Genomic DNA, 21,127 nt, shown 5'->3' with positions numbered 1-21,127 from the left:
TGCATAAAGACTAGGCAGTCAGGACAGCAACAACATCAGTGTTAGCCTTTGACACAGATATTAGTTCTGTTGGAAGCAGACAAGCTGAGGCAGCACAGTGAAGTGTAATGCAATTGAGTTCTTTTGATTTCCTCTGTGGAGTCATTAACTCACAAGGTTTTGAATGTAAGATGCCGGCAACAGCCCACCTTATACTGCAAAGTACCTGAGAAAGGAAGACAATATGTAATTTATTTGCAATGGATATACATATTTCATGAGTATATATGTGGGTATTTAAATCAAGTGATTTTGGGAGCATATGTTTTTAGAGTGATGGATTTCCATTTCTTCTGATTAGAATCCTCTGGTCTTCTACATATGTGGTGAAATATTGGAGGGGAGAAAGGCAAGGTTTACACAGCACCTTGTCCTAACTTAGAAGTCCTCTGTAAAGAAGTGGAATTCATGTTTTCAAGTTCTCCTAATGAGTGCCAGTTAAGGCTTTCTGAAGCAGACTTCTAGGGTCAGACTTGCTCATCTTTCGTACACTATCAGCCTTAGTAGTATTTTGTGAACTTGCATCACTACCATACCATGGCTACAAGACTTAAACCACAAATGTACAATCTCTCTGCAGCCTGTCTCTGGTCTGACATGGTGTTGTGGATGCTAAGCAAAGTTCTACCTCAGTTCTGTTGCAGCACTACATCTTGCTAGTAATATTTCTGCAGAAAATTTCTAGATACTTATTATTAAGCTACTACATACAAATACTGTTGTTTTCATGGTTTTACGTTAGCGTGAGGATGGATAAGTGAGATTGCTTCCCATGAAGGTTTAGATTTTGCTCTTTTTTTTTTTTTTTTTTAGTATAAAACATTTTCTGTGTGACTATTTTAGTGGCACTAGTGTAATATGTAACCAAGAGTGGAAATCACTGTTTCCTGGATGAGAGCTGGGGGACTGTTTCCAGTGGGATTGCTTTAAGTGGGTGGCTTGTACATGCTGCAGCATTAGAGGAGAAGGAGCATGAGTTGAGAGCCAAATAGCTTAAGTGATATTCGGAGTGAGACATTTGAGTTGCTTGCTTGCAGCTAACAGGGCTGCTTTTCAGTGTGACATTCGCTTGGTGCTTATGACCATTGTGGTGGCTTTAGAGCCAGAAGAAGTTTTGACATAAATGTTGTTCTCACTAGCACCTTAGATCTTCACAGCTTTGCCTGAGGGAGTTCTCTGCAGCAGAGCAACGGAATGGTGGTGGGTGAGTAGAAAGCTACAAGGACGTAACATGCAGCAGCAGATTTTTAGGTCCCAGTTGGAATCCAAAGTGAAGGCAAATATTATCAATGATGATGGTGGTAGTAACATTCAGAGGGAAAACAGAATATTTAGTTCAATCTTCAAGATGCTTTCTGGAAGAGAAAATGAAAAGGAAATAATTCCAGGAACATATAAAGTTCTCCCTTGGAAAACTTTTCCATCAAATAGCTTTGTTTCTAAGATTCACCGCTACAGTAGTTGGAAGTGTAGAAGGGATATCACAACAGACCATTTCTCTCTATTTCCATAACTCACAAAGTTGTGGCTAAATGGAGCATGCCTTTCTGTCATTTTGCTGAAGTGCTTTTGGCATCTACTAAGCAAAGCTATACACTTCTAATAATTTTAATTTTGATTGATCTTTTCAATCCTGAAGTAGAAAATAGGATGCATTTTTCAATGTAATATTTAAATTAAAATATGAAATGGTGTTTTGTAGTTGTGGTTTCCATTATTGGTTTGGTGCATTAACCTTAGCCAGATGCTCCCTCTTCTACAGGACAGGGGGGAGAAAATGAGATGAAAGTTTTGGGTCAAGATAAGGTAAGATGAAAAGTGAGTTAAAATAAAGACAGGATATCACTTACCAATTAACATCACAGGCAAAGCAGACTTGACTTGGGGGAAAGCTAATTTATTGCTAATTAAAATAGACTTGCATAGTGAGAAGCATAGAGAAAAATTAAAACAACACATTTCCACCCTTTGTTTTCCCAGGACTGACTTCACTTCCAGCTCTTCTGTAACCCCCTGCCCCTCACCCCCAGTGGTGTCAGGGATGGATAATGGAGTTGTGGTCAGTCCAAACCAGTTCCTCTCTGCCTCTCCTTTCTCCTCACACTTTCATCTGTGGAAGGGTCTGTACGTGCAAGGTTGTGCATTTGCAGTCTGCAGCAGATGTACTGGCTAGAAAGCGAGTGATGCTTTGGGGATTGTAAAGCAAAGCGGAGTGAAGTTGCTTGGCACTTAGTGCAGGGTGGTAATTTGGTGCTCTTCCATCTCCCAGGGAAGTGGGCAAGAGAGGTCCCAGTTAGCACCCTGTACCACACGTCCCATTGACTCCAAGCAGCTTTGCAGTAAGCCCTAAATTAGGAAAGTCCTCTTCAGTTCCAGAGGAGAATGAACTGACTGATGATTTTAATAACTGTTATGAAGTGTAAAGCATAAATAATAAAAATGTAATTATAAACAAAAAGAAGCCAAAGCCACAAACACCCCCCAAACTAATCTTCTGTCCAAAAGATTTCCTAACCAAGGTGCTGTTCCAGCTCTTAACAGTGGTAGTCATGTTGCTGAGCATCACTTCTGTGCTGAGCTGCTGTCCCATTTAATGCTGTTTTTCCAAGAGGAGGAGAACTCCTCTCCTCTTGCAAAAGCGATCCCAGCCTTCTCCTTTTGTTCTTTAGAGTTGGTTTGCTGATTTATCTCCTTCCTCCCACACTACTTGATGTTAATGCTAATGATGTGGGGTGGTCATCACTTCTAGCTGAAGGTGGTGTGTTCCTTTTTGCTGCCTCCCACTTGTGTTCTTCAGACAGAATTGACCCCACCAGCTGTTATGTTTGTCAGAGACATTCTTTCTTATATTTCTTTGCCTCTGGGGCTCAAGAACACCAGAGAGTGGTGAAGCTGGAGTATGAAAGAACAAATGAATGGCTGAGTTACAGACAGGGTGAGCAGCTGTAGGACATTTAGAGAGGCTAAGGAAATAAAAAGTAAACCTGCTGAGATTGCCTCTTGAGAACAACCAAAAATACACTGATTATTCCTGTGGTGCTGTTAGGTGTGATTTACCATTGGTGAAGCTGTGTGTTTCTAAGAATTCAGAAAATTAACAAAATAACTCAGGTATGGTCTTGAGGCCTCCCAAATATCTTTGAAATTAAAAGTGAATGTTTGGGTATATATGTAACACATCTACCTAACAATGAAAAAAAAAAAAAGGCTTGGATTTAGTTTCCAGTCTCCTTTTAGTATGTAAACTTTACATTTCAGAACAAAGATTTAACTTGTTTCTAGCAATTGGATCCTGGGATCCTGCTGTGTTTAGTATTACCCCTGCTGTGTGTGTTCAGAGCTAGATAAGACATCTAACTGAGGTTCTGACCTCTTGTGGTTTTTAAAATTCCCAGAACCCACTTTGAAAGAGAGTAATTTTTATTTCCTCCTTATTAAATGCAATCATAGCACAAACAGAGAAAACATCCTGCTTAACCCACGTAGTTTATGGCTGAACCAAGTGGCCATAGTGTGGTTTCAATACGGGGGGATTAACCCATATTAAGTTCAGTATAGCTGGGATCTAAGTCTCCCACCTATTTGTAATTTGAAGGGGACCTGGCAAATTTTCATGCCCTCACTGGAGAAGCTTGCTGGATTTAATCCTGGGCACTTTTCCATGCCTTATTGGTTTTGAGCATCTCTTTCAGTCAGGGCAGATGCAGTTCCAAATAGTTAAGAGATTAAAAAAAATTATAAAATACTCCCTCAAATTCCCCAAAGTAAAGCCTAATAAATGTCATTTGTTAGCACTTTACCATTGTTGGGCACTGTTAAGGCTTGTATCAAGTGTAATGCAGGGTGCAATTGGCTTAATGTTGTGAATGGACCCCCACTGTTGTTCTTGTTGCCCCAGGGGGACATTTATCACAAGTGAGAGAGCAATTATAGTGCAGTTAAACTCACTGTAGTAAGTCTTGGGTTTTGAAAAGAGAGCTAAATTTCCTGCTGCAGGTTTGGCTGCATGTCATTAGTTTTGCAGCCTTTGTGCAGTCTGCTATATGGCCTGGTATGGGATACCCAGTGACACTGCCTCCTTTAGTTATAGATTGTGCTTATTTGTAATGTATGTCCAGTTTTAACTAAAGGATATGCCTTAAAAAGTAATGTCTCTTTGTTCCTACTCGTGGGACCCTGTTTAAAGATCTTTATCTCTCTTTTTCCCCTCTGTCCCCTGCCACCCCCTTCTGCTGCAGCAAACCTGTGTCCAGGGGCTGAACAGAAAGTGGTGTTCATCACTGCACGGGTCCACCCTGGGGAAACACCATCTTCTTTTGTGTGCCAAGGTGAGTGTCTGCATGAAGATGGCAGATCTGCTGAGATCTGATTTCCTATCGCTGCATGTATTGGGTTTGCATAGCTTTGGATCTGGTAGAAGGCTGAGTTCACGGGGTTTTTTTCCACAGTGAGGTTATCAGCAGAATGTTTCACCTGTGCCTGACTTCTTGGAGGCAGTAGGAATATTTGAGTTTTGTGAATGTTTGCTGAACTTGATCAGAACTGGACAGTGGGCTCTGAAGCTGTTGGGGAAGAATTGACAGTCACACTTACGCATATACAATGTGAACATGTAAGCCTCCCTTTCTTAGGAAAACAGGCTGGAAAAGCTCTGGGAGTGGTTCTCTATTAACTGCTTGTGTTTTCTTGCTGTCTACCATATTCAGCTTCTTTCCCACCACAAAGCAGCGACCCTCGTGCTCCAATTTAATTCTGAGGCCTCTGTTTGTCTGAAGCTGCTGCTCTGAGGAGCACAGCTCCAGTGGCTGACAGCTGTTCGCTGAACAAAGCATTCCGCCTAAAAATAGAAAGCAAATTGCCCAGCTCGTATTTATAAAGAGTTGTAAATGTCAGGCTTGTGGCTACAAATAAATAAATAATCCTGGCATGTGTTCATATAACTCCATTGTATAAGTCTGAAATATTGTGCTTATGGTATGTGGCTTTCTGCAGCGGTAAATTGTTGATGGTGTAAATCAATGTAACTTCCCTGAAGCCAAGGCAACATGCTAATTTACTATACCAGCTTGGATCTGCCCCTGCCAAGCCAATGAGTTGCATCAATCAAGCATATGCAGAGTTTATTACGCTGGCTACTTGTAATGCCGTGTGTTGGTTTGCGACTGGCCCTGTTGGTACCTAAAGACCTTGGTGGGAAAGGTCTGGCACAGTTTCATGGTGGTCTTTGTGTGCTTCTCATCCTGGCAAGGTCCTGTGTTTGGCATTTCTCTACGGCAAAAGGTCAACAGCTGTCACTTCTGCTGTCCTAGCCCGATGGGCTAATAGGACACTGTGCCTCTTCTTGCTAGCCTGTGGGGTAACAAAGGTAAAATCCTTCCTTTAATAAAATAGTGCTTCAGACTGAGAGCAGGAAAACTCAGCAAGTTTCCCATCTCCTGCAGTGGCATAGTCAATGCAGGGCATTACAGTACACATCATGTTTGTTAATGAATATGGATTTTTAATTGGATGCTTTGATTCTGTTTGTGGCTGCTGGCATAGCCCTGTGAAATGAGGGCTGAGGCATGCTGCTGAGGCGGTGCTTTGTAAATGATGTTGTTTTATTTTGATAATGGAGTGTTTATTCAAATGGGGGAAAAAAAAAGGGGAATGTGAAAAAGTGGGTGGCATGCTTAGCCTGGTGAAACAACTGGATGGAATTCATCTTCTGGCTGTCTCAGAGAAACTTTGTGATTTGTAGGAAAAATTCACACAAAAAGAGAGAGGGGCGAAGATAAGGAAAAGCAAACTTAAAACGAGGGATGGCTCTTGGAGAAGCACTTAAGAAACTTTCTCTGACTGCAGTTATAATGCACGCTCGACTCACTTGGAAATGCATGGATCTGAAGGCACTCAACTCTGCTGTGCATGGAGCCATTCTGCCCAGTGCAGATGAAGCTGCCTTGTGTGTATAATTAGTGTCAAGACAAGTGGAAATGGCAAACATTTCAAGGCCGTTGCTGTGTTGCTTCTAGCATTGCCAAATGTGAAATTGGGTGCTTGTTCCATCTTTGGGAACTTTTGTGTGGTAGGGCCAAAAGAAGGGATAAAAAGGATCCCTTTGGCAGTCAAGTGAGGGCACAATGAGGAATTATATTTCTGGAGTCTTGGGAAGCATTTTGGCAGTTGGGTGTTGCAGATTTAACGTCCAAATGCCAGCCCCGTGCATATGGAACGTGTGAGGATTTTTTTTCCTTGGTAAAAAGATTTCTTCTTGAATGTTTGATTATGCTCACCACCTGAAGTATTAAGATATGGCAGCTAATCCCAAAGATTCCCCAGGTGCGAGCAGCATCTTATTTATGGAAGAGCAGAACTGTGACTGCCCAGGCCTGGAGAATCATCCCATGGAGGAACAGATAAGGAGTTACAAGCTTTATTTTTATTCTTAATTTTATCAGTCAATCTTGGGTTTTATTCAGTTCAGGGTCTGTCTTCCTCTTTAAAGCTCTAAGCTCATAACTAACTCCTCGATCAGTTTTCTATCTGTTTTCGAGCTAGCCAAGTCTCTTCCTGACCTGCTCTCTACTAAGGTATGTGTATAGTTATATGTAGTCCAGACACCAGCTTCCTGGTGCCTGACAGAAGCTCCCTGTTATATCTTCCATTTTTTGATTAGGAAAGATAACCTCCTGAGAAGCAAGTTGATGCATCAGGATATGCTTGGTCCTGTCTGTCAATCCTTTGTCCTGCACTCTCCCACAGATTAAATCTAAGCAAGGATCTTTGTGTTCCTGTGGGAAAAGACTGTAAGGTCATCTCCCTGCTTAGAGAAGCACCGTTTCTGTGTCATCCTTCTTCAGATTCTGTTATGAAGAATCCATTGACAACTGAATTTTGGATACAAATACCCAATATTCCTGCAGATGTATAAGTATTGTAAACTTGGATACACACCTCTGTCTCCTTACAGCTGTGGCATGTTTGCAGTAGTAGCCAGATCTCCCTAGAATCATTAGGCACCTCATCCAGCAGTTAAAAACAAGTGCTATAATATTTCACACATGGTGCAGCTGCTGAGCTGTAGCTCCCTTCCTTAAAAGGCAGACAAAACCCCAGAGGGCCTCTTCATAGAAAGATGGATTAAGAACCTTGAGGGTTTTTTTCTGTTTTGGTCTTTTAAGAGTTATTACAGTGCTTCAGGTTAGCCTTTTTAGGAAGTTTTCATGATAGTTTTTAACTGCTTGTTGTGAAGTTCAGGGACAGAGATGAAGAGTTAGTCACCAGAGAGTATATTTGCATGATAGCACTTTACACCGAAAGGTAGGATGGTGCTTTCCTCCTCAGGCTGTGACAGTCATCATGAGCATTGATGCTTGTGTCATGGTTGGGGTTGAGTAAGTAGGAGTGGGGTCTGAGATGAAGAGGACTGTTGTTTTCACTTAGCTCTTACACACCATTTTCTAATCAACTGGAATCACTGCTGCTCCTGGAAGGCTTTTATAGTGCAACACAGAACAGTGCAAATTCATCTTACAGCTTGAACTCATCACTCATGAGCTGTTCAGATTTCTGAGGGATTTTTCTGAAGTTGTGGTTTTAGATTCTTTTCCTTTCTTAGATATTTTTCCTTATTTTCCTTCCCCTTCTCTCCTCCCCCCTTCTATTCTTATTTAAGCAAACGCATGCTATTTTCTGTCTTCCATATTATACTGTTAAGGCAAGTAAATTATTAACTCTTACAGATAGGGGCAGATGTCAGCTAATGTCTATATACGTACGTAATGTGTGCAAATATGTGTGTGTAAAATCTGTACCTCTACTCCTTACCCTCTAAACAGTGGTGATAAACCAGCTTCCCAAAGGCCTGGATTTTATCCAATATCTGGCAATAGGAGTATTCCCTCCTTCCTGCCACCCAGTATTCTTACAGTCTCATATTTCCTTCTGTTGCCTGCTAGATTTTATTTGTTCAGTAGGAGACAAGCAACCGTCCCTCACTATTCACGCGCATAGGCGATTGTAGGACACATCTGGTGACTACCATGTTTAAGTTTGTCCTGTATGCTTTGGCTTTTATAAGCAGTCAGTAATTGCAAGCTTAAGCATGTCTAGATGTAGTTAGACATGCAATTTCTTTCATTACTTTCCTCATTGGCTTTGCATGTTTTATTAGTAGGATGTCATTTGCCATCTTTTTGAGACATTTGCCTGTGTGGCATCCACGATGACATCTAAATGTAAAAAAAATGACAATTTGTACCGCAAGTGTTTTACTTTAATATAGTTGGCCAGTCTGGAAGCCAAGAATGGAAGATCCAGTGCAAGAGGGGAGGGAGAGGGATCCCATGGCTGGGTTTGCAGATGCTGAGCATCTTGTGCTAAGAGTAATTTGACCTGAAGCTGACCTTGGAGCTTATGGGCTGAATAGGGAACAGCCATTAAAAAGAAAATATAAGGAAAACAGACACCTGGGACTCTTACCCATAAGAAATGGAGCAAAAATGACTTTTCAATCAATCTTTTTTCATTACAGCTGCTTAAATGAATGCTCCCTCTCGTTTCACCCTTAAATCAGATGATAAGAAATAAAAAACCAGACTACACTGGACAATGTCTCCTGGTCTTCTGTTGACATTCTTGGTCTGTGTTTTTAACCCCCACCCTCTTCCCAGCAGAGTGCAGGGAAAAAAGAAATCTGAAAATGTTCATAGAGATTTTGCATCTAAGTTTAAAGAAGTGGATAAAACGAATCTTGTTTTACCTGAAAACAAGTCTCCCACCAGCTGCCTCAGGAGTCCTGCTGTTGCACAGTAACTCACTGGACTACTGGGTAACTGCACTTGCTCTCTATGTGACCAAGGTGCTCTGAAGGATTTTATTCCTGTACAGATCCCAAGATGCCTCTTAAAGGTGGTGGCAGTTTTCTAGTTTGCTTCACTGATGGGCTGCATCCAGAGGGTTGTGGTAAATAACTCCTTTTCAAACTGGTAACATGTCACTAGTGGAGTCCTGAGGGATTGAAATGGGACCCAACGCTGTTTAATATCTTTGTAAACGACCTGGAAGAGGAGATCAAGCATACCCTGACTAAATTTAATGATACCAAACCGAGTGGGGAAGTGGACACTTTGGAACGGAGACCCATCCTGCACGATGACCTGGATGGTCTGGAAAAGTGAGTAACAAGAACTTCATGAAGTTCAACAAGGACAAGTGAAAGGTCTTGCACCTGGGTAAACACAATCCAAGAGTGCAGCTGGATTCTACTTGGCAGCTCTGTGAAAAGGGACCTGGGGGTCCTAATGGACGACAAGCTCAATATGAGTGAACAGTGTGCAGCTGCAGCAAAGAAAGCCAACAGGATGCTGGGTTGCATCAACAAGGGCATCACCAGCAGAGATAAAGAACTCATTATCCCCTTTGGAACTCATCAGGTCACACCTGGAATACTGTGTTCAGTTTTGGTCCCTGCTATACAAAAAAGATGTGAACAGGCTGGAGAGAGTCCAGGGAAGGTCCTCAAAGATGACTAAAAGACTGGGAAACCTGCAGTGTGAGGAAAGGCTGAGAGAACTGGGTTTGTTCAGCATTGAGAAAAAAAGGCTAGGGGAGACCTTACCACCATGTTTCAGAACTTAAAAAGGTTACTACAGAGAAGATGAAGGCTCCCTTTTAACAAGGAGTCACATGGAAAAGAGGAGGGGTAATGGGTACAAGTTACTCCCAGGGACATTCTGGTTGGACACTAGAGGAAATTTTTTCACAATGGGAACAATCAGCCATTGGAATAATCTCCCCAGGCAAGTGAAGAGTTCCCCAACATTGGACACTTAAGATTTGACTGGACAGGGTGCTGGGATATCTAGTCTAGGTCATGCTTGCCTGGTAAGGCTGGACCAGATGATCCTTGAGGTTCCTTCCAATCTGGTATTCTATGATACTGTGATTCATGGAGTCGATGCTTCAATTTTGATCCTGCAGGAACCCTGAAGGAGTTAGAGAGTGAAGTTGCTACAACATGACTGGGACTTGGGGAGATCAAAGGAGGTGATCCTGCCCCTCTACTCTGCTCTTGTGAGACCCCACTCAGAGCACTGTGTGCAGTTCTGGTGTCCCCAACATGAGAAGGACATGGAGCTGTTGGAGCAAGTCCAGAGGAGGCCACGAGGATGATCAAGGGGCTCAAACACCTCCTGTATGAAGACAGGCTGAGAAAATTGGGGCTGTTCAGCCTGGAGAAGAGAAGCTGCGTGGAGACCTCAGAGCTGCCTTCCAGTATCTGAAGGGGACCTATAAGGATGCTGGAGAGGGACTCTTCATCAGGGACTGTAGAGGTAGGACAAGGGGTAGTGGGTTTAAACTTGAACAGGGGAAGTTCAGGTTAGATATAAAGAAGAAGTTCTTTACAGTGAGGGTGGTGAGGCACTGGAATGGGTGGCCCAAAGAAGTTGTGAATACTCCGTCACTGGCAATGTTCAAGTCCAGGTTGGACAGAGCCTTGGGCAACATAGTTTAGTGCAAGGTGTCCCTGCCCATGTCAGGGGGTTAGAATTAGGTGATCTTAAGGTCCTTCCCAACCTAAATGGTTCTATGATGCTACGTTTTGGGGTTTTTTTTGTTTGTGGGAAAGGCAATTGTATGTGTGAGAAGAGTAATTTTGAAACTTGCTGCTCCTACTTGGAATTTTAGTCTAACTCTGTCTTTTATTATAAAGAAAGAGGAGGAATAAACTGTCAGGGCTAAAAGCTGCTTTTCTGCTTCCTTCACTAAGCATAAATCTTTTGAGCATTAGGGCATAAGTGATAGTAACTGAAAGACAGGACAGGGCATGTTTTGAATGCAAGTGTAAATAAAACTAATGAACCCTTTACATGTGAAAAGAACCTTTCTGGAGGAACAGAGGTGATGACCTAGCTGTTTCCTGGGGATAAATTTCTCCTGAAGAAATGAAACTAAGTTCTGTGGGCACTGGTATAGGATGCTTTTGGTAACAGCAGCTGAACTGAAGAAAAAACACTGAACACAGGAAGTGTCTGTTGTAGTAACGACGTGGCCATTGAAAGCTTGAGGCTGTCACCTGCCAGACTTCATATCAGACTGAATTTTCATCTGATTAAATGCATGGGTTGCGTCAGTTCTGAACTGACTTTATTCTCAACTGACTTTATTGTATTCTTCCTTCTAGAAAGGAAGAATTTCTCATCTGTATTTCATACTAGAGGAGGAAACAAAATAAGATTCCATACAGAGTGGGGATCTGTACATGTACGTTTGTTATATTACTGTAAAGTCTCACTTATGTCTTTTCTGACAAAGAAAGAGGCTGGAAGCCAGTCCTCAACATAAAATGAACATGGAGCTGTTGGAGCAAGTCCAGAGGAGGCCACGAGGATGATCAAGGGGCTCAAACACCTCCTGTATGAAGACAGGCTGAGAGAGTTGGAGCTGTTCAGCCTGGAGAAGAGAAGCTGCCTGGAGACCTCATAGCAGCCTTCCAATATCTGAAGGGGGCCTATAAGGATTTTGGGGAGGGACTCTTCATTAGGGACTGTAGTGGTAGGACAAGGGGTAATGGCTTTAAACTTAAACAGGGGAAGTTTAAGAAGTTCTTTACAGTGATGGTGGTGAGGCACTGGAATGGGTTGTCCAAGGAAGTTGTGAATGCTCCATCCCTGGCAGTGTTCAAGTCCAGGTTGGACAGAGCCTTGGGCGACATGGCTTAGTGTGTGGTGTCCCTGCCCATGGCAGGGGGGTTGGAACTAGATGATCTTAAGGTCCTTTCCAACCCTGACTATTATGTGATTCTATGATTTAGCTGCAGCTTAGTGCTTACAAGCAGTGAGGGAACAGAAGCTGCAGTTCATGGTCTCTTTTATAGGGGTTCAGGAAACCAAATTATGAGAAGCAGACAAACACAACAGAATTCAACAGCCCAAACATAAAATGAGCTGCAGGGCTTTCTAGAAGTTGTTAGACTGCATTCATCCTTCTCACTGAGACTTCTTTTTTTCTTTAAGTGCATAGTTCCTAAGCTTTAATACAAATGGAAACACTCTCCTTGACTTCTAAAGCAACATGAAAAACACTATTGTCTGTCCCTTGTAAATCTCCTGGATGGGATTTTAGTGTGAAGTATCCCAGGAGAGAGAGAAGTTGTTCTGAGAATATAGAACATCCATATTGGAGTAATGAAAATAAAAGCCCCTCTTAAAATTGTGTTGATGTAAATAGACCATTAGAAGCATTTCTGCTACCCAAACTGACATTAGCTGTTACAGGATACCATGGGCTTTGAATCAATTCACTATGGTGTCAGGCAGGTATGAGAGGTTATACACCTGGTTTCCTGAACTGCAGGACATTTATAATGAGGTTAAACTTCTCTGGCTGCAGAGTTATGTGACTTGCTCTCTTGCTGTGTATGCTTTCTGGATGTGCCAGGGAACCCTGCACAGAAGAGAAGATGGTGTGATGATGGCGGAGTGGGTAGAGGAGCTGTGTAGGGGTAGGATCAGTCTGCAAAGGGCAGAAGGAGTCTCCAGAGCTCTGGAGATCTGGGCTTCCCCTGAGGGATGTGCAGAGAAGGCTGCTGCGTGGCTGTGAGACCCCTTCCCACCAACACCAGAAGTTGCTGCCTCATCTCTTCATCCTCTCAGTAGTACTGGAAACAGAAGATTGGACTCACCAGGCGGGCTCTCAACCCCAAGCCTGGCCCTGCACACTCACCTTGCAACTTCAAGTAGGAGGAATGGATCACTCCTAACTTCTTGTTCCTGGGACAACAAGGTCAGCTTTGTCTACGCAGCTAAGAAATGTCAAGTGGCTTTAATTCAGTTTACCCTTTGCCCAGGACAGGCCTTTGACTACCTCAGCTTAACTAATCCTCTTTACAATAATTAGAGCTAAAGGAGCCCTTGGCCTTCAAGAGGGAGAATTGAAAAAGACTTCACTGTACAACAGCAGGCAAATTTGCCTTTTCTCTAGGTGGGATTGCCGTATTAATCTCTTCAACATACCAGTTTTACAATGTCTCTTGACTGCTCATAATTTTGAATAGCATTAGCTTAAAGATCATGCCCTTCCAGCCCTAACCAACCTGCCTCTAGGGCAAAGCACATCATCTTTGTAACAGCATACTGTGGCACTTTGCTGATGGCTGAGGATAGGAAAAAGAGTTATTCAGCTGGACTTCATGGGCATTTGTCTTTCCTTAATATGGACTGGTATTCCCACTAGAAATTGCAGTCCAAGTGGATTTTGAAGATATTGATCCATGTCTTCCCAGTTATCAGTTACATCAGGGCCTTCTTCTGTGTGTACTTCTCTGTACAGCCATGGACAGTAAGTCCTGTGCGTTCAGGGAGTGGTATTGTGCCCATGCAACAGACCTCCCCTGGGCTAATATAGGAGAGCAAACACTCTAGAAATGATAGCTAACACATTGCTGGTGACACTGCCTGCTGAATCTGTGGCTGTGCAGCAGTCCAGCCCACCAAGAGCATGCAGTGCAGAGTGTGTGCAGCTTTCCCCAAACTGGACTTTGCATGCATGGGTCAGATTGTGCTGGAGCATCTAGTTGCTAGTAGGGAAATCTCAGGCAGGAATCTCAAAGTCCTGCCCCAATTGTATTAGACCAGGGCATGAATATGCAAAACTCAGAACAGTGATGTAAAGACCACAAGAAGTCTGGGGTTGTCTGAAGATCTCATTTGCATGGATCTGTTGTTAATGAAAAGAGAAACAGCTCCTAGTAAGTGACCAACATTAATTTCAAGGAATCGAAGCTGTCAGATGAAACCCTCTCTTTAAGTGTAGCAAGCATTGTGTGAGATTGGTACTTGATAAACCCGCAGGTGCTGTAGTGGTATGTCAGGCTTCACAATTAGGAGTCTCTTCTAGTTTTTATACTTTTCTTTAAGCCTTTGCCATTTTCCTTCAGTAGTGTTCCAGCTCTTCTTCACAAGTGATATTAATCTTGCTGGTCTATTGTTTCTGGCTTTGTCTTCTTGACCCTTTGTTCTTTGCCTGGCCTGGCTCAGTTCAGCTGAATTGATTTTTTTTGTTTTCATTTTGTTTTCAGTTCCTTTGTCTCCAAGGTGGCCTGCACTTGCCTCCTTGCTCCTTCTGCATTGCTATAGCTGCTGCTCTGAGGAGCCAGCATTCATGTGTGACGAGAACTTAGTTGCTGGAAACTTCTCTTTGACACGAGGACACCCGGGTGAAACTCTTCCTCTGCCCCTGCACAGATTGCTCGCATGCTCTGTGTTTGCCTGTCACAAATATTGTACAGATGTTTAGAAGAAGCCTGTCTCCTTGACTTCTGCAACTTGCAGAGAAAAGGGTGTAAAGCTTGTTTGGAAAGTAAGGAGTGACTTGGGATGAAAGCTGGCTCCTCCCTCAGGAGGTTGTCTTTACTCTTTCAATGCTTCTCTGGACTCTGAGGATGGAGAAGAAGGGTAACAGGGCATATTATTTACCAGTCCTGATTTATTTTGTCTAGGAAGAATTGTAGGCACAAACCGCTTCCCTGGGACCCTAATGTGTGGGCAAACTTCTTTTAAACACTTTGTAGGCAGGAAGTGTGGGTTTAGGATGATTTTGAGCAGTGGCACACTGCTCTCTTAAAGAGTTACCCTCCCCAGGAAGGCTGGATCCTTAGAGACAGATGTGGCATCTAAGAGACAATTTCCAGATGTGCCCTATAGTGTTAGTTCAAGGGTCTGGCTACTTAGTATATGTTCAGTAAATGTTTCTACACCCCCAGTATCCATGTTCTGGTTTGGAGATTGTGGTTTTGAGTCTTTTGCTGCTAAACATAAAGATAATTGGATATGGGTGAAAAATAATTAGTTCGTTTTGTTTTTATAATGCCGCAGGTTTTCAAAGAGAATGCTTTATTTGAAATTTCATACAAGCTCACTTTTGGTTTTTCTCCTATTTTCCTTTTCTCTCTTTTTTTCTTTTCTACCTGCCTTTTGTCACTTTATCACTGAAGGAAAAGAACCATGCACGAGGGGAGAAATAAAGGTAAAAATCTGTTTCAGTGTTCAGTTAAAAAAGGAGGAAAGGAAAAGTCTGTAGATCTTACGACAAACTTCAGTTCAACATTTTCAGCCAGTGGTACAGCATGTAGGCAAAATGTTACGAAGTTGGACTCTGCCTCATGTTAGAGTCAAGCATAAACCAGGTCTTTAGGTGACTACAGAACAGATGTGGCACAGACAATGACAACAGGGCAAGTTCTTGTTCACTAGGGCCTTCATCTACCCAAAAGGAGCTATTTCTAGCATCACTGAAAGATTTCAGTTTTCCTGGCTATTCAATTTTTACTTCCACAGTGGCTTCTGAATGGCACTGATCACTGTTGTGGCCATTTCCCTTACGAAAAGCAGTGCTTAGTGCCGTAACAGCAAAGTGTAAGCAGGCAGGTGGCCAATTCCTGGCGCAGGAGAAGCCATTCAACCTTGCTGAACTTTAACCATCTTCTGTCAAATGGGAGGCAGGCTGTCACAGAACCATGAGTGGAGTTGAAAAGTGCAGTGACCCAGTCTTCTCCCAGGTACTATCCTCTCCAAGTTTTGCCTGCCTTTTGCTCCTGGGGAGAAGGGAACAGCTAGCTATACGGTCCTGGGTCACAACTGGGAACCCCTTGGGACTGACCCCCTGATTCACTGCAGGAAGGTTGCCTGCCCTACATTGGAGATAGAAGCTGGGAAGTGACTGCCGCCATGCTCAGCTGACAGACTCCTCTAGTCGCTTTAAATAAACTCTTACTTTTGCAACGTGCATGTGAGTCTGGGGTCTCAGTTTGTCCAGCATGTTTATTGGCACCTCTCCCTTCTGATGGCTGCATCTTTTGTGCAGTAGAAGAGGTTGTTTATGAAAGTTAAATTTACCTTTTAGGATGTTAAAATTCAGTCTGACTATTCAAGGTAGAAAGTTAGACTGTCTTTGCCCCTGGTTACATGTGAACTTTGATTCTTCTTCCTGGCAATGTTCGTTAAGGGCTAAGGATATGAAGGAAATAGCACCTAGACATCAGCTTATGTGGTCACAGTGCTGCCAGAGTTTAAACTCATTGCTGCAGAGTGCTTGGGGAGAGCTTCTGTCTGAGGGCTTGCTGGCACTTGAGAGTTCATTTGCATCTGAGGCAGGCTCTGAACGTAAAGTGCAACAGAACATTTCCTGAGCAATTCTTATTCAGGAACAAGAGCATCTTATTCCTTCTTAGTTTAATATGCTTCGAAGTAGATTCCGCAATAAGACAGCCTCCAAATAGAATTCTTTAGGAAATGGTGGTTTTTTTTCTTCCTTAAACAGCAACAACAAAATCCCCTCAGTGCTTAGAAGAGCCCTGAAATACATACCCTCCTTACTTTCCTCTCGTGTTCTTCAGATGGAAACATGTACTTTACACCCTTCTGGAGAATTTTACCTCTTCATAAGCAGAGATGTCAGTTGCTTGTGGCAGCCCTACTCATATGAGGACAGTCTGATCTCTGAATATTCCCTCTTCAGTGCTAATTACCATCACCTTTATGATTTGCATTGTGGCTCCATTTCCACAGCAGGATTTTCTCTGTAGGTGAAATGGGGGATTATGACACACTCTGCTGCTTAGCAGCCAGGACCACATCTGTACTGACAGGGAGTGGCCCTAATTTATATCTATGGAGCTTATTATTGCCTTGATATCATGTGGTGTAAATAAAAGAACAGATCTATTTCCACTGGTGAGGGGCAGAGCAGCACCTTTGCAGGCTTTTTCCTCATGTAGAGACATGGTATTTTTTGACCAAAAAATAAATCATATTAAATTTTCTTCCTGCTGGAGCTCAGTGCAAGCAGCTAGCCAACAAGTCCCCTCCAGCACCACTGGAAGCAGCTTGCAATGCACAACTTTCATCTGGGATTCAACAGCAGAAAATTCAGATGCAGCCAGCATTTTCTTGGCCATCAGGTCTTCCCAGAGGATTAGGTTTTTGTTTAACAAATCACTCATTCCTTTTGCCCTGCTCCTTCCTCTTCCCCTAGTCTGATCAGCTCATGAGTCACCCAAAAGCAGTTCAGGTGTTGCATACAGTCCCTACTCTCATTATCTGCCAAGACTGAAGTTACACATTGCTGTGTGAATAGACTTCTGTTTCATTTCAGTTTTGACTATCTCTGTCACTGACTAGAACTGCTCAGTCTCTACTATAAACTTCCATGTATCGAAGGGGAAATGGATGCAGATTGTCTCTTGTCTCACATGCTATTTGTTTTGCTTGTGCAGTACTTTTAGATGTTCAGTACTTTAGGTGTAAACCCAGAGCAAGCAGAGATCTCACACTAGCTTCAGGGGAAAGACAGCCACCTCTCAGGAAGAGCAAACCAACTGCAATGCCATTTGCCTGTCTCATGATAGAAGGCAACCACAGGAAAGTGTAAAGTAGCTCTTTACTGAATTAGCAGGACTCTCTTTTTGTCTGTTTCTGGAATCTGATTGTCCATTTTAGAAGTGCTGCTTTGCTGGGTGATACCAGTATTGCGTAGTCTTGTGGACTCTGCGACCCTTTTTGCTACAGGAGTCTTACCAGAGACTTTGCTCGAGTGCAAACAGGCATTGCTGCATTGCACTTTTATAGTTGATTTGAACTGAAACAAAAGAAAATCCTATAAAACTGAAGGTGTATGAACTGCAAATCTGGTAAAGTGGAAATCAGTGAAGTATCCAAAAGGTGCCATAAACCTGGCTTAGTTTTTCCACGTATCAAGAATAACAGACAGCGCTTACTTCACTTGACCCCATAGGGGAATCAAGGGTAGAAGAGTTTTGTAGGTTTCCTATGGGCACAGGCTGCCAGTTGCCACTGTTAGGATCTGGGGAATGTGTGTATGTGCCATCTTTTTATATGAGTGGCAAAACAGCAGATCTTGGTAGAAGTGAGCAGCTGAGGTGCAGTCCCAAGGAGTGGACACCTCAGCTCTTCAGCTGAGACGACTGAATTTCTGAGCTGGAACACAGTATGTGCTGCTCCCCAAGTTCCTCTCAGCTCAGATTCAGGCTTTGCTCTGAATCCCACGTGTGTGTTGTCTTGAGAGACCCAGAGTGCTAGGGCACAGCATCAGCCCTGCGAGCTCCTCCTTTCCCGTGGGCTTTTGCGCCTTTCCAGCAATACAGGTTCTACTTTCATACTAGCAGTGGGTCACACCAGAATTCTTTCTAGCTGAGTAGCCCACCTGTGACAATGGCCAATAGCAAGTGTTTACAGGTTACTAAAGGTCAGGGCAAATTAAGAGAGATGTTCTCTGGTACAGTCTTGCAACACTCTACAGCTGAAGGAAGCTGGAAAGGATAATTGTAAATGACTGACCTTCTACAGTGCCCCTCTGGCCTCTGTGTCACAGCATTGTGTGACTGCCTGATTGGTACCCATTGCTTCTGTGTCTCTGCTTGACTGAACAACACATTTTCAGATGTTGGAAACCATTTTTAGAATGTCTTTGAAAGTATGTATTTTTCATTTCTTCCCTAGCATTATTTATGTAATGCCCTTTTTCTTTTTCACTGTATATTAGATTTTCATATGTAAAAGTATTCTCAGTCTCCCTCCAGAGAAATCTACCTATTGCCTGCTTGGCTTATAACACATTCTTTGCTTGGTCTGGTCTATCCATCTTAAGACTTCTGTAGTTTTTATTGCTACCACAGTTAATGCCATAAGACTAAGAGCACAATGTAGCTGCCTGCTAGTGCTCTTATTGTACATGCAAAACAACACTATATGACAAGCCCCCAAAGGAGGTGTTAGGTCAAACTAGTCCCTTCATTCCCAGTCCCCTGCTTGTTAAACTAAGCACATTGAAAACCCAAAGGTTCCTGGTCCCCAGAGAAAGGCCCTACTGAGGAATTGTGGAAAGGTAACTCTGAGCATAGGGAGTGCTCAGAGTCCTGCTGAGACAATTCAGCAAAGGGGCTTGAAAGGAGAAGTGTCATCATCTCTGACTACTGCTTGTAATCCAGCAACCCTTAGTGGTTTTTCAAGTAGAACAAAGTCTGCTTAGTCCTCCCAGGGTCCATAAAAGAGTTTCTTTTATCACTTAGAAAACTTGGCATCTTTTCCCTGGTGCAGGCAACTTTGGAAACATTACACTTGTGATGCCTTTGCCTTGCTGGCCCTGGAAGGGTTTCTGACCTCTGTGTGTCTGGCTGTCATGGAGGGGAAGAGAACAGTCATCTCTGGGGAGCTCAGCCTACTTCTAGATGGAGCAGCAGTACATAATGTTCTAGATTCTTTTTTCTCCTGGAAGACCCTTATAGCTCTAAATAGAAAACCAAAGAAGTGATTTTCTCTTACAGTTTGTTTTTTACATCTTTATTAGTGCTGTGTGAGCCAGTGGTGTACAGCTGAAACTCCCCTTTAGGGCCATGGTGAAGAGAGTGATGTTTTGTAAGAGTGATGTTTTGTAAGTCGATAAGGAAACAACTCGAGGATGCCTGAGTTAATTCTGCTAAGGTATGTGCCTGCTTAACCCTGGTTAAACATTCAGGATTTTTTCCTCGTGTGTATGCCTTTTCCCCCTTTGCAATCAAGGCACTTTGCTGGGTTGCAACCCTCTTGTCTTGCATGTCAGGGAAGGTGGATCTCCTGCATATTTCTGGTCAGTTCTCAGGCTTAAATCTTAGCTGGATTTAACATTAGTTAATTCTGTAAAAAATTGAGGGCCTTAATCCTGCAAATGTTTTTAATGCTGTCTGGAGGACTCGCACTTATGGGAAGGACAGACTTTGAATAATAATAACCAAACGCATCATCTTCTGAAGCAACATCTTTAGAATGGTTCTGATAAATCCCAAGTAATTCATTAATAGAGTGAGGTCATCTGATCCCCTCAGTGTATCTCTAGGAACCCTTTTGTTTCTTCCCAGGTGGAAAAAAGAGGCATCATCTGGGGGGGTATTGGCAGGCTTATTTTGATGCAATGAGAACTCCAAGCTCCTTACAGCATATTAGGAAAATTAAAGGAAACAAAGCAACAAACAAAGCCACCCACTCAGTCTGTGCTGTGCACTGAATTTAGGAACCCTTTGGGCAACCCTGCAGCAGCTGTATACTCCTGCTGATAAGGTTTCTCTTTGACAGCCTGACATGTTCTTTCAAGTCAATTCCACAGGTCTTTGCACCAGTTCTACTGGAGGATGGTATGACTGCTCTCTGGGTCTGAGGGGGATTAGTTTGTGCTTAAGCAAGCTACATCAGCCATCAGGGTAATTAAGTGGCTGAGGTATGGGCTTGTCACTACAGCGGTCAGGAGGCAGCCTGTTCCTCTCTGTTCAATCTTGCACCTTTTACCAGACAAATCTAGCACTGGCCTCATTCCATTCCCATAATATTGGTGTACTTTAGAAGCTAGTGGGAATCCCATTGCTGTAAAGAACAGGAGAGGCAGATACCATGAAATAATGGGAGGGATTAACCTGATGTACTGCCTGGACTCACAGTGAGTACCAAGTGCTGTTGGAGAGAGTGTACGAGTCCCATGCACCCAGAGCTGCAGCAGGATGATGTAGATGGCACCACTAACACCCTATGGCTTCTCTGATCAAGTCTTCAAGCAGCATGAACCTCCAAGTGTGAAGCTGTTGAGAACCTAGCTTTTTTTGTTGTTCTGTGTCTTTTTCTAAAGTCTGAAAAGACACAAAATCCGAATCAATGGCATCAAAATGAGTCCTGAGGTCATAAATTGCTGGTTCCAACAAGTGACAGAAAGGGTCAAACTGCGGTTCCTTGGGGTCTCCAGCTGTTAAACTGTCAAAGCATCAGAGTGAATCTTAAGGCATTCTAGAAGACTGCTCTTGTGGAATCACATTCCGTAAATATGACTAGGCAGTCTTTTGTAATAAGGCAATTCTTGTGATCTTATCATTTACTAAGGTCTATTTGGTAATGTTATTTTTTCGGGCAGAACCAGGTTTGGCTACAGTAAAGTATCTGGAGGATTTTCAAGTAGGAACTAGACTTGCTCTCACAAAATGTTTAATAGTCTCTTTTTTGGCTGACAGTTTTAACAGTCAAAATTCAAATACCACATTTTACCCTCCCCAGATGATCCTGTGAGGTGC

This window comes from Nestor notabilis, unplaced genomic scaffold, assembly GCF_000696875.1.
Source record: "Nestor notabilis isolate BGI_N333 unplaced genomic scaffold, ASM69687v1 scaffold482, whole genome shotgun sequence".
Classification (NCBI taxonomy): Eukaryota; Metazoa; Chordata; class Aves; order Psittaciformes; family Psittacidae; genus Nestor; species Nestor notabilis.
Note: the sequence above shows the minus strand (reverse complement) of the source record.